Source organism: Alosa pseudoharengus, unplaced genomic scaffold (assembly GCF_046254945.1).
Source record: "Alosa pseudoharengus isolate Yale_2024_CS ecotype anadromous, Long Island Sound unplaced genomic scaffold, YU_APseudo_1.1 YU_APseudo_1.1_scf_11, whole genome shotgun sequence".
Lineage (NCBI taxonomy): Eukaryota > Metazoa > Chordata > Actinopteri > Clupeiformes > Clupeidae > Alosa > Alosa pseudoharengus.
The window spans coordinates 29,770,390-29,787,874 of NW_027468576.1; the positions used below are offsets into that span (position 1 = coordinate 29,770,390).

Below are 17,485 nucleotides of genomic sequence, written 5' to 3' on the forward strand. Positions count from 1 at the left end.
ATCGCTCGTTTCAATTTAGGACCTTGCAGTTGGAATTGTCGTTTGCTTATTCAAAGTCTAAAGACAGTCCAAAGTAGCCTGGGCTATTCGAAGTGTAATTTTTTACGTCATTTTGAAGAATGAAGAGCCACTGCATACCTGTGTGTCTTGGCATGTTGCAAAATCCGTGGAGTTCACTTTATTGTTTAGGTCAGACATGTTACGTTTTTACCCGTATAACTTACACTGATCCAGCTTAGCCAAAGCCCTGCTTCTATCCTCACTGGTAGCTTACAGTACAGTGGTGTGTGGGACGGGGAGTGGCTAGCGGTGAAAGCCAATGTGCTTCTTTTACCGATATATTTAACGATATCTTTTGCATTTCTTATTCAAACAACGTCAAATTTGGCACTGCACTTACTCATGCCCATAGCAAGACACCTGCCAAGTTCAAGAAATCAGTCTGACAAACGGTCAGCGAGATATGCGTGCCACAGACAGAAAGACAGACAGACAGACACACAGACGCTTCTTGCTTTATAGATAGATACTGCTAATTTTATGCTGTTTAACAAATGTATAAATTGTGTACTGTCGCTTTAAGACAGTCGCTTTAATTCACGTTTATTTCTCAATGATCTTCTGCCTGCTCCGCTATGGCTAGTGCTGTACCTACGGCTGGGCCCTCTCACAGTTTTCAAATGGTCAGTAGTGGGAACTACTGTTGCCTCATGATTTCCTTTTAAAACTTTCTTATAAGGAGACAATTATCAACAATCACAAGCCAGCTGGAACCTGCGGCTCTCTCTCCCTCTCGTGAGTGCAGACGCGTTCCCAATTAAATGGATTGCATAATGTTCACGTTAGATCTGCTGCAAAGGAGATAACTAAGAGTTAACTTAGTTTAACATGATGTTATCTCTATTTAACATGATGTTTTGACATTGACATTGTAAACGTTATCTAAGGAGAGTGAAAAGCAGTTTGCAGTAAAGCTAACCAACGTCGTCTCTATCGCAGGAAAAAAATAGCGAGCAGCCTGATAACTAAATGAAATGCTTGGCGGGCCGGATGAAAGTGCTTGGCGTGCCGGATCCGGCCCGCGGGCCGCAGTTTGCCCACCCCTGGCCTAAGCAATTCAAATTGCTCACCTACTCAAGATAAATATGCAATGTGTCTTAAAGGGGTGGTTCAGGATTTTGGACATAAGACCTCATTTCCAAGTAAGCAAGTGTGATATTTATCAGTGGAGACCGTTTTCAACACGTTTCATCCAGTCCTTCTAATTGCAGAGTTCGCAGGTGCTATGCTAGCGCAAGTCAACGGTATGTGCTAGCCTGCAACTAAAGACAGTCTTACCCACTCCAAAGTACACCCGAGGCAAATAAATTATAACGCCAGACTATCGATGTAAATGTCTGTTTTGATAGTGTTATTTCTAACGTTATTCTATCCTTGCATTTCAACGATCGCATTACATTTTGAGGGACTAGTTTCTTAGCAGCGGCGGAATTATACTTGCTCCGGTTAGTAGTACTGCGCCGAAAAGTAAACAGTAAAGCGCACTCCAATGGGGATACCTAGTAGTAGCCTTGGTAATATCAGTCCGCCGCTGAGATGCAAAATGACTACTACCAACTTCAGGGACCAAAGTATAACTATTGCAACGCGATGCGAGGGTAGTTGTATTTCTCACACTATTCTATCAACACAGACATTTACATCGATAGTCTGGAATTTGCCTCGGGTGTACTTTGGAGTGGGTAAGACTGTCTTTAGTGGCAGGCTAGCACATACCGTTGACTTGCGCTAGCCTAGCACCTGCGAACTCTGCAATTAGAAGGACTGGATGAAACGTGTTGAAAACGGTCTCCACTGATAAATATCACACTTGCTTACTTGGAAATGAGGTCTTATGTCCAAAATCCTGAACCACCCCTTTAAGGTGAGACACTACAGGTGAATAGGGTAAAATTTTTAACAAGCAGATATCACTATGAAACTTACCCAGTTGATTACTTACATTAATATGAGAAAAAAATGTATTACAAGTTTTCTGTAATTTAATGTTTACATGTGCAAATTAGGCATTGTCTCATTAAATATGTGCTAATTTGCATTCATTTTAAAACAAGAAACCTGAGCATTGGATACAGCCAGGTTCAAAATTATGTTTTCATTGTGTTCAGATAATAGATGTTGAAAAATTTACAGAGGGATTTAAGAATATCTACTTTAGTTATCCTGTAAATCAGAATATAATGTCAATAGCCCTAAAAAAATCGATTTTTGCCATGTTTTTAGGCATAAAATGTCATGCAAGTCAGGCTAGGAATAATATATCAACAAACCCCTCTGTAAATATCTTCGAAATATAGTTAGGCATAAGTCTAGAAAGTTTGGTGTATGTAAGTGCTTCTGAAGTGGAGTTTCCTTGCTCAGAGTGGGAGAGGAAACTCGTTTTGAGAAAACAGCCTTGAAAGACAGCCAATGAGATTCCGTTCTCTATGAAGGTATATTGGGTGCAAAAGTGGCGAGCACATTTAACTGCAGATTTTGCATGTGCACACTAAAGTCGTAAATGTGTAACAGTAAAGTTGAAGTTGTACATATTTTTTTATATCTTGTTAACACAAAATAGGGGCTACGGGTTCACAAATCCTTTTTACAGGTACACAAATCCTTTTTACAGGTACACAAATCCTATCCTGTGAGTCACAACTTTCAAGAGTCACGCACTCGACACTTTTGCTCCAATCGTTGCAGCGCAGTAGGTGCGAAACACATTTGCACATCCGTGTTTCATAATCTGAGAACATGCACAACATTCGTGCATTTGTAAACCCAAATGTGAACTAATGCATCCGAAGTTGTGCATCTGTGAAATAATTTCTCATTAATAAAATTCTACAGATCGCTTTGATTTTCTTGCACGACTACAAGTCAATTGATACAAGTGCTCGAATCTGCTTCTACGAGTGACGAGTGACTTTTGCTCCTAGCTAGGTGATATAATAGCTGTGCAAAAAGATTTGTATGTGTGCACGTCGAGCAATCGATCGAGAAAACAAGGCGGCCGGATCTGGATCCTGGATCACGCTCAGACTACCATTGCCTGCTCATAAAGTAAGTAACCTCAGCATGTTTCCTTATCAATGAAGGACACACGATTTATAGTTTTTCTTTGCACAAAGCGAGAAAAAAAATGTTGCGGTGTTAAGTTCTACGACCTTATTATTCATAATGTCTGCACAGCAAACAATTGCTAACTTGCCTTGCACTATCCAATAGTCTTCGTGCAAGATACAAGTCAGCTGTTCGAAAATTGCAGAACGATTGTGTCAGATTGTGTGTCCTAACGATTTTGGACGGGCAGTGTTATATTTCTGTACTTCTAAACTAGTTATTTATCTAGCGATAGCTAGCTTGATCTGGCACTGGAGGATTTAGCAAGCAGGTAAACTAAGCTAAACATAGCTGTCATGATAATGTAAACCAACAAACAAGATAACTTTCTTCATATTATTATCATGTTACTTACCTTATGAGCAGGCAATGGTAGTCTGAGCGCGATCCAGATCCGGCCGCCTTGTTTTCTCGATCGATTCGCTCGACGTGCACACATACAAATCGTTTTGCTCCTATTATATCACCTAGCCAGGAGCAAAAGTATCGTCACTCGTAGAAGCAGATTCGAGCACTTGTATCAATTGACTTGTAGTCGTGCAAGAAAATCAAAGCGATCTGTAGAATTTTATTAATGAGAAATTATTTCACAGATGCACAACTTCGGATGCATTAGTTCACATTTGGGTTTACAAATGCACGAATGTTGTGCATGTTCTCAGATTATGAAACACGGATGTGCAAATGTGTTTCGCACCTACTGCGCTGCAACGATTGGAGCAAAAGTGTCGAGTGCGTGACTCTTGAAAGTTGTGACTCACAGGATAGGATTTGTGTACCTGTAAAAAGGATTTGTGTACCTGTAAAAAGGATTTGTGAACCCGTAGCCCCTATTTTGTGTTAACAAGATATAAAAAAATATGTACAACTTCAACTTTACTGTTACACATTTACGACTTTAGTGTGCACATGCAAAATCTGCAGTTAAATGTGCTCGCCACTTTTGCACCCAATATACCTTCATAGTTCTCAGCCTAGACTAGTCTTTGAACTTTCGCGATTGGTTGCTGATACAAAGGAAGTGTCCATATATGGATCACATAGCGTGATACAGGAAAAACAGAGCTTTCCAACGCTACTACACACGATATGTTTTGGGTCACAGTCGCGGGAGTGCATGCAAGGTTAGAATGCTAACTTTTGCTGAATTTAGGATAAATATACAGGCGCGAGTAGACACAATATAATGAAATAAACACCTAAATGTGTAAATCGGACTTTTATGTTGTAGTAGTGTGATAGAATACATGCTAAGGTAACAGACTAGCTCAAAATCTCGAAATTGACCAGTGCATGAAAAAACGATGTTTTCACCTGCCGTGTCTCGCCTTAATTGTGTATACTGTTAGGATTTGCTTCACAAATTGCAGGTGCATGTGAAGGCATACAGTAGCCTGCCCTACAGAATGCATTGGTGACAGCAGTGGTAGTTAGGAATTGCTGGGTGTCGCACCGATGTGTGCGTGGAGAGGCAGTGGTGAGAATTTTTTCTATATCCTTTGTTTATTTTTTTATTTCTTAGCATACTCTTTTGTCCAAATCGACTTATGAGGACATCAATTCATTAAATAATGAATTACATTTACATGAAATAGTTATAGCAGTCAGCCTAAATGATTAACCCTTATGTGCCCGACCGTTTTAATTTCGTTACAATTTTATCGCTGACCAATCGTCTAATATCTCAGCTGTCCAATCACTGATTTTATTTCTGAAATCTTCCCTGTAATGCTGACAACATAAGCTTCAATTTATTATGATGGGTTAAGGGGTTTATGGTACGAAATGTTTTGGATACGTGAAGATGAGTCATGAAAAAATAAGTCTCACTTCAGTCTGTACATTTGAAGAGGACAGCTGGACGCCACCTGCACATCGTTGGAGTTTACCTCGACTGGAAACCACACATCTGGATAAACTGAGGTAATATATGTTTTACATCAGTTCTAGTTATGGTTTATCTTAATTTGTAGTCCTACAATCATGTTATTTGACAGTAAAATGCTTTCTCATCAGCATCAACATTATGGCATAGCGGGTGCTAGTGCATTGTCATGTAAACTAAAGTAGCTAGCTGCATTACTCTGAACTGCTTGCAATATTCTCGTTTGCTTTTGATGTCAGTTATTTTCATTTGACAATTTCCTTTAAATACCTGTTAGTATATAACCTGTAAGTAAGTTTGTTTTCTAGTACCAATATGCTTGTTAGGTAAACATTATATTGGCAAGTTATGTATAGCATACCAAAGCTGAATAAATTCCTTGTGCGCCATGTTTCTAAGTTGCGTTACCTTCTCTGACATGAAATAAGCTGAGCGATATTTTTACTCCTCTCAATATGTAGTTATAGAAAACAAGATGTGAAATCACAGATTCTGTCAGAAATGTAATTAACTTATTGCCTTTCCTCAGGTTGTTACCTGTACAGGGTTCCCACACCTTGGTTAAGACCAAATTTAAGGACCTTTCAAGGACTTTCCAGGCCTAATATCCTTAAATTCAAGGACCTAATGTGTCGATAAATTTCAAGCGTGGGCATGGTTAAACCATGTTACCTAAACAGACCAAGGATACCTTGTCGCAGTTTTCTTTTATTTTTGGTTATATGACAGATGGTAGGCATATTCTATTTTTCATGTTTGTATTTTGCATAAAACTGAGCTGAAATAAACTTGTCCTAAACAAGTTAAACTCGTTACCATGAACCTGTCGGTTTATTCATCAGAATGTTAAATTAAATATTTGGGCAACAAACACTACACGCGGGAAACACGCAGAAATCATGCTGGCCGTGTACATGTTAATAAGCGGAATTGTACGTAATTGTATGAATTTTTTTTCCTCAAAAAGAAATTCAAGGACTTTCAAGGACCTCCATTTATTTATGTATCTTTTCAAAAACTTTCAAGGGCCTTGAATTATTTTTTTCAGATTCACAAAATTTCAAGGATTTCAAGGACCCGTGGGAACCCTGCCTGTAGTGCAGTCTGTAGTGAACTATTTTAACTTGCTAACCTCTGTGTAAATGACAAACATCAGAGGTGCTTGTCTGAACATGCAGGCATTTGTGGGCGTTTTTGGGTGGTAACCAGGCAGTTACCAGGTACGACAAAAAGAAAGAAAGCACAGCTTTTATTGCAATTCATGCTTATTCACTTCTGGGTCCTTGGCTATGAATTTGCTAACTCTAGCGGACTATTTGACGTCTTTAGAACACTAAACATATCGGAGCTGTCAAATGTTGAATTACTCCAGTCTAGATTTCTTGACGTTAACCACTCCCATGATGTATTGCTAGTGTCTATCCAAATTAAAATGGCTATTTTGACTGATGGTCAAATAACCAAAAATCTGATTGTTTGCACCTACAAGTGGTCTGTGACACAAGTTTGTGTGAAAGAATGAATGTAGGCTAAACTCTTATGATGATTATGTAAAATATCTACATGATTATCTTCAAATGATTGCAATCAATTGCAACTAGTAGTAATAGCGTCATGCTTGATCACTGATATATATCCCATTGATATCACAATGGGATTGCTTGGACTTACACCAGCTGGATAACTTACAGCTGGATAACACCAGCTGTGAACAATAAATTCCACCAGTTACTGATCATAAGGCTACTGATAACAGCTTTCCATGATGTTGAGACTTTCATCAAAATGTATATTTTTTGTCAGAAAAAAATAAAGTAAAAGTAAACTCACAAAAATTATAAATATGGCCAGTAAAATCATAATGAACCCCCAGAGGCAGCTGGTGGAACTGTACACAACACGCACTAAGAGGAAAGCCCTACAGATAGTCAAGGATCCTTTTCATCCACTACATCACACTTTTGAAAGTCTCCCTTCAGGAAGAAGATATAGAGTGCCTATACATCAAGCAGAATTTTTTTTAAGAAATCTTTTATACCATCATCTATTATTTTACTAAATCAATCAATAATCTATGAGTTTTATGATTAACTGATTAACTTATATTATTTACTGCTTTTTTTTTGACATCAACCTCTTTTGCACATTTCCATGTCTCCATATGTTGTACCTGCTGTGTAGACTTGCTTGTGTACAAGATTACAAGGATACAAGGAAGTTTATTGTTTGTGTGTGTTATATGTTTGTGGGGCCAAAGGTGAATTTCCACAGTAGTGGACAATAAAGACCTCTAATCTAATCTTTATTTCTACTGTACTACTGCTACTTCTTCTGTGTGGATCACTAACCAAGACATTAATTTCAGCACTATTGCAGAAGTATTTATCGCCAATACTGATATAAAATGTCACATGTCCATGAGGTCACCATGGCAATCCTCGTTAGTATAGTGGTGAGTATCCCCGCCTGTCACGCGGGAGACCGGGGTTCGATTCCCCGACGGGGAGGCCAAATCTTTTCCTTCGAATATTTTTAACAAATATTTAATCTTACTCAGTCAAACTTATTTTAATTCAGATAGTAAGTAATGACAAATCATCTATTATAAATATATATATAAAAAAATGGGCTGCATGGTGCAGTTCTTACAGCAGATGGCGCCCTTGAGGTGTCAGCAAAATCTCTCTTCACCAACTCCAGCAGGCTCTTTTTGAAAGTTCTGGAAAGGGAAGCTTTTCAACATAAAGAAACAATGAAATTAATACGTTGACGTAACACAGCATCCATCTTCAGTGACAAGCAATATTGGGTTTACCTACATGTTGTTTAAGTTTGATTAAGTAAAAAATAACCACAAAGCTGACCTATACCAGATAGCCTTTACATTTGGCCCGGATCCGTTTTAACCCCTTTGCCTCCATTTCTAGCTCAGAGGCATTTTCTGATTGTGAACCAGATCCGTGCCAGATAGAGGTTTCAGCTTAAACATTCTAACTGCCATCAGTTCAGTATTTATATCGTTTTACAGATCTGGCCCAGATCACTTTTCCGATAGGTAAACGAAAGACATTAGCTGTGTCTGACACTGATTTGGTCCAGATCTGCAATTTGAATCTGAGCCGATACTGTTTTCACATAGGCTACACTGGTGTGGCCCGAATCTGTGATATCCCAAAAGAATAGCGCAAAATAAGAAAAAGCAGCAAGCAGGGATAGTTGGTTGTAAGCTGAGATCCTATGCCCCTTAATTTCATACAAGTAGTAAAGTGAAGTAGTCTTGAATTTCCCCTTGGGGATCAATAAAGTATCTATCTATCTATCTATCTATCTATCTATCTATCTAGTAGTATATACTCTTTTGATCCCGTGAGGGAAATTTGGTCTCTGCATTTATCCCAATCCGTGAATTAGTGAAACCCACTCAGCACACAGTGAACACACAGTGAGGTGAAGCACACACTAATCCTGACGCAGTGAGCTGCCTGCTACAGCGGCGCTCGGGGAGCAGTGAGGGGTTAGGTGCCTTGCTCAAGGGCACTTCAGCTACTGGTCGGGGTTCAAACCAGCAACCCTCCGTTTACAAGTCCGAAGCGCTAACCAGTAGGCCACGGCTGCCCCAATATGCCTGTATATTGCTTATGTCTATTTCTTCTACATCTGTCTCTTGCGCTGTGGTTTTAGGTATGCATTTTACATGGTGTAGGTACAGATTTTAATATCAATGACTTGTCTGTTAATAGTGGTTTCCGCTGAAATATGTATTCCCTTTCACTGTAATCTTTAAAGGGTTTTTTCTCAAAATGAGGTTTCTGTACACTGTGGAGGAGAAATATCCACGTCAGTAACACCTAAATAATCTATTCATTACAGATTTCTTCCTATCTATATGTTGTGTTTGATTAGGGAGTAGTTATGTTGATATATTTTCAATAGCCTGATATTTTCTACATTTTATACCAAAACATCTGACTCCAAATAGTATTTTCTAATGTATGGGATGATGGAGAAACATAGCCGCAGTCCCTTCTTTAATTTTGTCTTTCTGTATTGTCTCAACATAATGAAACAATACATGTTTAATCTGGCTTCATCCAATTTTTAGATTGTGTGTTTTGTATATGCAAATTATGGTACATTTTATGAATAAATAACTAATTTGCATAAAAGTTTTATAGTGATAACTATTAATTTAATTTTTTCCCTATTACTGAGAGTATTGGGCACAACTTTGGCCTTTAATATAAAAAAAAATATGTTCCACTACATCTTTGGCGGAAGACTTTTCGTGGTCATTAATTCTGTGTTTAATTGTTGACTTTGTTCACGTTGTTCTTTTTTTTATCATTAAATCTATGAATTCGTGGTCATTGTTCACGTTGGTTTAGTAGCCTATGCGTTTTAATCATTAAAACGATTTATTTCAGCTATCCTTTATGCATTGCTCCAACTGAAACCTGTAGCCTTTATCAAGTCAAGGCATGCAGCTATTCCGACATGCCACTACTTGTCTAATTGTTGAAGTGGCGGCATTAACATTAATTTTCAAGCGTCCCACTACTGCGACAAATTTTTTTTCCAGTCGGAGTAGCGACACAACTTTTTTTTCAAACGTTCTGCCATTCCGACACGAGGTCATTTACAGGATTTTTGACTTTTGCGAAGTAGGCCTAGGGTGGGCCTTAATTTTTTTATTCCAATATGGGCAGTATAGCCTAGGCCTACAGTAATCCCAACTTTAAACAAAACACGGTTTCATCACAGTTCAGATGATTCATGGCAAAAAACAATAAAAGGCTACATTGATAAATAGCAGGGGCAACAGGATTGGATTCTATAATAGCCTACACACAATAACTTCAACCGAAAGGTTAGTCGCGTCTCAAGGAGTCCAAGAGTGTACCTCACAGATACCTGGGGGTCGTTTCTAAAAACATCGTTTCCTAACTTGCGTCGCAACCTTGGCAGTTCGCTCCATAGTTCTTGGATTTGGTGTTTCTAGAAAGGGTAGTTCGAACTCTCAATCGCAAACAAGGACGCAAAGTTTGGTCGTTTGAACTACTGCCCCTAGGAAGTCGCACTTGTGTCGTTCCTTGGTAGTTCCTGTTGGTGTCCGGAGCGCCTAACCAAAAATCACAACCGCCTAACCAAAAATTGCAAAGTGGATGTTTATCTCGTGACTCAATGATTGATCTATCCTGTAGCTTAATTTTGATTAAGACACTGACTCCCCTACTTGGCTCATTCTTCCTATTTATGTTAATTCAAGTATTACCTTGCTTTTAGTATTATAATCTTCCCAGACCCTTATAACAGTAGGCTAGTGATAAAATGGTGTAGTGGCTAAAGCAGATGGCTTATTATCCCAACGTTGTAGGTTCGATTTTCTTATGATGTGAGATTGTCCTCTTGCTTCTCGCTACCTGCAGGTGAACTAGTGTGACACGTAGATTAAATTGTTTTTTTACTGATGTCTTGTACCTATGGTCTCTCGATGTAGAGTAACTATAAATATGTATGGTCAAAACCTATTGTTGTGTCTCGTAGGCCTACTCTTACTCAGAGATGAAAAGAAGAGACAGGATGCGAACTCCGGCCAAGCGCGTAGTGCACTGACGCGCTGCCGTTAAGCCACGAGCCAATTGATAACATTTGCGATACCCAGATATTCGTCCAGGCTATATATTTTTTTCAACATAGATATTCAACACAAATAATGGCACATATTGGTTGGCTTCAGTAAAATGTTTTATATACTTGCAATCAATAGGTTTAGGTTTTTGCAGATGATAATGACAATGCCAGCATTAATCACTCGGTTTAAATGAGAAAAATGTCAACATAGGCTGTGGCAGAGAATTTCTAGGGGTTGGGGTATCACACGTTGCCACTGTTTCAACCAATGATATCTATCGCTGCATCATCAACAACGTTGTTGGAACTACAGTGTTCGAACGTCGGAGGTAGCGAATTGCGACACAGGTACGATGCTTTCTGGAAACAGGTGTAACAATGTCGTTGTTTGGTCGCAAGTTGCGTCGTACTATGGTGGTTGAGAGCAACGTCGTTGCTAACTTTTCTAGAAACGACCCCCAGCTCTGTTGAACAGTGTGACCCTGCAAGGCGAAACCAGTCGTTTTGGTAAAATGTACAAAATTAAGTTATTGTACTCACACGAACGGTCATAAACTATGCTTTCCAACAATATGTATATCGAGGGTATTGCAAATAGTATTGGGTGGATAGTCGCCGACCCTCATTAGATGTGGATATCTGGAGATAAGGATAGCCTTCAAGAAACAAGGTTATCGCAGTTGCTGTGAGATACGGCCCTTCTCCAGTCTCTCTCAAAATCAAAACATACCCAATTCACGCTTGGACTTTTCGATTATGTTTCTAAATGTTGGGACTGATGGAAACTGAACTCTGGGGGTAATTTGAACGTTCGTTGTGAAGTGGTTTACTGTAAAAGGAGCGTCGGATATCCCGCCTGTCTTTGCACAATTATAGGGCCATGATAATGCATGCGCTAGCCTAGAGTCGAGAGAAAGAAGACTAAATAAATATGCAGACATGTTATGTGCAATTCAACAACTGCACGCATGACATATAAAAGATATATTCCTAGCCTACATTACTGTGTAGTAAATTTAGTTTATTCAACCTGCTGGCAAGTCAAAATGTGTTGCACAGGGCTTTATCATTGTCCTCTAAAATGCAATATAAGCAACTTGAATATATCGCACATCCAGTTTGAACACCCTGATGGACACTGAACTCTGGGGGTTATTTGAACGTTCACTGAAGTGGCTTAGGCTACTGGAGCGTAAGAATTCCGCCTGTCTTTGCGCAATTGGCCATTGATTGACGGCCGTTAATTAATTAATAGGTGGCCTGCACACACAGTTTGTTTGATGCATGGAGTTTCCGACCGTTTTCCCCTGAGAGCTTAGAGAATAAAATGAGGAGAGCTACCTGTGTTTTACATAATGTGTAACATTTATTCACATGGCCAGTTCAAAATCACCTGAGGTTTTGACTGAAATGTGTGCCGATATCAATTATTGGGGAAAAACATTGTTTAGAGTGGATGGCGGGTGGATTGTTGATGTAGCTGCAGGTGCAGATGACATGACTACAGCTCATCCATGCATCTAGGATGTTGGAATTTGATAGGATACAGGAACTGCAGAGATAAATTAAAAATGAGGATTGGTAATGTCGGAAAAGCGGTACTAAACAAAATCGGAGTAGGGGCATGTCTAAATAGAGGCATGTCGTAATAACGGTATGTCGTAATAGAGGGTTGTCGATGTCGTAATAAAGAGTGAACCCCCAAGTCAAGTCAAGCTTTTTATTTAGTTATAGCAAGGCCTTAGTGAAAATGTTTTTCTAGACATCCCACAGACTGTGAAAAATGTATGCCCATGCCCAGATAGCAAGCATAGTCGGCCCGATTCTGGCTGAGTGCTGGCAGTGTCGGCTGAGGTCCGAGTCGGCTGAAGCACAGTAAACACAGTCGGCCCGATCCTGGCTGAGTGCTGCCACTGTCGGCGGAGTTTCAAGTCGGCTGAGGCACTGTCCCCTTGAATGGGCCGACACTGACACGCAGTAGTTGGGCTGATTACTGAGTGTCTTATTTGGCCCGATTGGGGTTTGATGGGCTACTGCCAGTTTTCGAATCAATCTCGGCAGACGGATTTCATACAGTGTGTGGCCCGATACTTCAGGAACGAACAATGATCAGTATCGCGGCTGTTGGCGGCAAAAATGAAACATTTAGCGACAGCCGGACGCTAAACGTACATGGCCCAATTCTGTAAAGTGACTGTCGGCCCATTACATGTGGAAGAGCCACGAGCAGAGCAACTGTTAAGTTTGAAACCAGCAGGACGGCGCGAAACTGTCTCGTTTTGGACACTGCCTGTGGTAAGTAACTTTACCTTTACCTGTTATTGCATGTAAATCATTATGAATGTACGTAGGCTTATTATTGCAGACAAAGTTTAACAAGTAGCATAACAAGAATGGGTGTTTCAATCTAACCCCCTTGACGATGACGAAGCTAGCGGTAACATACGTTATGATTTCTTAGCCTACTTTGTTGGCCTAATTACCGTTAACGTCAGTGTTGGTGGTTAGTCAAAAACGTTCAGTGCTGTAACGTTAGCCATACTTGCATAATTATGTGGTTTTCAAAGAAAAGTGTGATCTAATCATTTCAGAAATAGCTTAACAGTTAACCAGTATTGCATGACTTAGAATATTGCGATTGGTAATTGGGCATTTCATCGTTATCTATCCAACTTCAGGCACTGCAGGCAGGACTGAGACTGTATGCCTTAAGAGAGTGTGTGTGAGAGAGAGAGAGAGAGAGAGAGAGAGATGGTAGCAGGGTGGGTCCTGTCCTGGTCATGTAAAGCTCATCAAAATCTGTATTTTAAGGTCGTTCTGTATTTTGTACTGAGGGGTTGTTTATGATCATGTAATCATTTTGAACACATATACTTCCATTAACCTAACGTTACTGTGACTTTTTTAAAATGTAGCCTACACCTCAGAATCCAGGCCACACTGACCAGAGACCTGCCCTGCACTCCTTTGGATGAAGAAGGGTACCCGTGTGTGTGAACCATTTCTTGTGTTGGAAAAACAGGAGACCTGAAGAGCTCTTGGTAAGATGTACATTGATTTAATAGAATAAGTAATACTTTTTTGTTTAGATGAGCCAAATCATAGGAATCAGCTTTCATCTAGGCCTGTGTTTTGTGATGTGTCATTTTTAGATGCTTTTGGTTTGCCTCATCCATTATGTCAGCAAAGAACTGGAGTGGGCAGGAAACATGCGCTGTTGAAAACATGGCCAACCAACTGGAGCACCCACAAGGCTCTTGTGAAGGAAGTCCACAAGCCTTTGTGCTTCAGGTCTGTATGTGTTGACAAATATGTCTTGCTTTTGGTTATTGTCATTGGTAATATATCAGCATTTAACAATCACACAATGTCAATGTTGCCCAAAATAACTACCAGGGAGGTGTTACCAAGACAGCTGCAGAGTGGCAAGACTGGGCTTTAGTAATATTTAGTCAGACAGTAAAGGATAAATAGTTTAATGTTTTTTTTCTTTTCTTTTGAAATTACATGCTGTCCATGCATCTCAAATTGAAGGATGGATGGAAAGAACTCTGATCAACCCCCACAGAGAGCTGAGGTGGCTATCTGTAAGTATATTTGAGTGGACAAACAGAACTTCTCTGACAGATGACATGTTGAAATCTTGCTTTAGACCTCATAATGATCTTATAATATTCTTTTATTCCTAAATGCAGTTTGGAGACACCCCCGGCTGGTAGTGCTGCTGAAACTGGTGGAGGCAACAATGAAGCGGCAACAGAAAGAGAAGGCAGGTGGCAAAGGTTTCTGCTATTGAAAAATACTTTGAGAGTGAGTATGTGTGCATGTATGTAGCTGGGTAGGTCATGGTACATGGTACAAAAATACAGAATTTAAAGTAAATTCTGTAAATGTTTAATGTTCATTTAGAATAATTTATTTCTTTGAATCATTATACAGTTTTAAAATGTTTAATTGTTTGTGTTTTTGTATATGAAAGATGTCGATTGTTGTAGATAAAAGTAGATTGTATATTTTAACTTGTTTAATTTTTTAAAGTGTATATATGTAAAAACTTGTATAATTTTTAAATGTTTGTTTTATTTGCAAGGTTGTGTTTGTCAAACTTGTTAATAAAAGTAGCTTGTGCTTTTAATTACTAGTTCTGGATTTGTGTTTATTTTCAAGTACTTTTGGTAGTTAATGGGCCACATGTGGCCCGGGGACCCAGCCGACATTCAGCCAACACTCAGTCAGATCAGTTTAATAGTGTGTGGGCCAGTACAGGCCCAGAGGCCCAGCCGACACTCAGCCAACACTCAGTTATATAGTGTGTGGGCCAGACCTGGGCCAACAGAATGCATGACAGTCATTTCACAGTGTGTGGGCCACACCTGGGCCAACAGAAACAATGAGTCATTTCACAGTGTGTGGGCCACACCTGGGCCAACAGTTCCAATAAGAGTCATTTTACAGTGTGTGGGCCAGACCTGGGCCAACAGAAACAATGAGAGTCATTTTGCAGTGTGTGGGCCACATCTGGGCCAGAGGAAATTCTTTGTGTCAGTTATCAGTAACTGGGCCATTGTTGGGCCGGAGGCCCAGCCAGAACTGGGCCAACACTCACAAAACCCTGAGGCAAGGTAGTGGGCCAGAGGTGGGCCGGTCAAATTTTGCTATCTGGGTGCCTATGTAGCCTATAGCTACTATGATACCCTAACTGATAAAAATGCCGAAAAAAAGGCAAAAGGAGAATGATTTAAGCGGAATCGAAACACATCCGGCACAGGTCAGGTAGGCGGAATCGTTTCACGCACCTGTTACGCATCTGTAACAGAATGATCAGGCGGCGCTGGCACATATCTGCAACAACCCCTAAAAACAGACCCGAAACGGCTTCGGCCCGATGTGCGTTTGAACTCAGGAACGAGTCCGTGAGGCCAGATGCTCTATAGTATTGCGGTTGCGGCCCTGTTCCGTTACAGCGTCCAGTGGCTATCTGGGATAACATCCTAATTCAGACCAAACGCACATTTGCCCAACCAAAATTTTGCAACTTACAAATCATTATCAAACAGTAACTTGGAAACCATTGCAAAAAAAACGGATCAATACCTCCGATGACCGACGCCTCAGAAGGCCTTCCACAGCCTGGCAATGGCGGACATGAGGCCAAAAGGCCAACCAACGGTTACATGTTGAAGCGACCATCCACTCTCCCATCCTGACAGAAATCCCATACAATGTAAAGAATATTAATAGTCGATATGAAAACCGTTCGATTACCTATGCATTTAGCCCTATTTATGCATTATCTTTTCGGGAGCATCAACAAAATGTTTGACATTTAACCTATTTTGGCCTGGCGCACATAGGCCCTCTCGAACGCATGTTGCTCAAGGATCCCCTCCCGACCACCTATGTTATAGCCTAGCCTACATTTCAATTCATACATGGTAAAAATCTAACTCACAAAATGTTGGCGACATCCAAATGTTAATGTTAACAGCCTAAACAACTTACCCTCAGGCGGAGACAGAAAAGACATTTGGTGCCATCTTGTTCGCCACGTTTTCCACTAAGGCCTCGTGAACTAAACACACGACATTCGACATATTTCGAATAATTTCGCTTACATCGGTTCACCTCAGTTAAGTTGTATCTTTGCGGTATTCAGACAAATAGCAAATAGCTTACTTTTGTATTAAAGTTGATCTGCTGGGAAACCATGTGCCCGGAATGGCAGACCTCATCATCAGGTGGCGCCTGCTTGTCTCCATCTTCAAGTTGCACATTTTAGCTACGTTATTAACGTAACTTGCCCTTTTTTCCCCTATGGTGGCCTTCAAGGTACAACCACGTATTAATTAGGCCTAAAATACACGTCCAAAAAACATTTAGGATCTAGATGTCTACATCTAGGATGTGTTTTCAGTGTTTTCCAGTGAAAAGCCTATGATTTCCCTTCATGTTGTTTTAATACACTAATTGTGTAATTGTTTCCCCCATGTTGTTTTAATACACTTATTTGAATTAATAGCCTACTTCAAACTGAAATTGTAGTTAGTCTTCCTTTAGAGATGGTTTTTTTTTATCTGTTATCACTGGCCTATATCCAGTCCATATATATATATATACTGTATATACCATTGAAAAAACCCAACAGAAAAACCCATCTCTAAAGGAAGACTAACTACAATTTCAGTTTGAAGTAGGCTATTAATTCAAATAAGTGTATTAAAACATATAACAAATAACAAATATTCTATTAAACTATATATATATATATAATTCTTCATTTAGTCCCTTGTTTTAGTGTTACCATTTACTTTAAGGAGGTCACCAGGTCCCATTGTCTGACATTTCTATAGCTATTCTCCACTTTAGGTATGGTGTTTTGGTGGTTGAAATTTTCACCCCATCCCTAAATGGACCACTTGGTCATCATAGATGCTGATCATGGATCACTCTTCTACAAACATGCACGACTCAGCTTAACCAAAGTCCTTTTAGGCAAGTCCCTCCACTCAGCGGCCATATTGCAACGCTTTTTGGGTACTCATCGGGCATCCTATTCGGCAGAAATGCGCGTGCGCAAGGCTTCATGACACCAACCGTGCTCCAGCGGCGAGTTCACAACACATGATTGGCACGATGTCTGCACAACACAGCACATAATTGGCTCAATGTAGTCACATCACACCATATGATTGGCTCAATGTATACACATGTCGACGTTTTGGCGAGGAAGGGGTGGGATATGTGTAGACAAACTAACCCCATCCATTTCAATGGAGGATTTTTTAAGTGCTGTGTCTCCTCATT

The 17,485-nt window shown here is 40.0% G+C and overlaps 1 long non-coding RNA gene and 1 other non-coding gene across 4 annotated transcripts; both read left to right on the forward strand.

The window, feature by feature from the left end:
* Positions 1–7,485: 7,485 nt before the first annotated feature.
* Positions 7,486–7,557, forward strand: trnad-guc (transfer RNA aspartic acid (anticodon GUC)). Its single transcript has one exon. It is a non-coding gene; the product is annotated as a tRNA-Asp (tRNA).
* A 4,928-nt stretch (positions 7,558–12,485) lies between these two features.
* LOC143117217 (uncharacterized) lies at positions 12,486–14,681 on the forward strand. 3 transcript variants are annotated; one of them, XR_012985957.1, is made up of 5 exons: positions 12,486–12,976; positions 13,597–13,722; positions 13,834–13,972; positions 14,216–14,268; positions 14,377–14,681. It is a non-coding gene; the product is annotated as an uncharacterized LOC143117217 (long non-coding RNA). The 3 variants fall into 3 exon arrangements; XR_012985956.1 differs by having other exon boundaries at positions 12,486–13,722; XR_012985958.1 differs by having other exon boundaries at positions 12,486–13,722; positions 13,866–13,972.
* Positions 14,682–17,485: the final 2,804 nt, after the last annotated feature.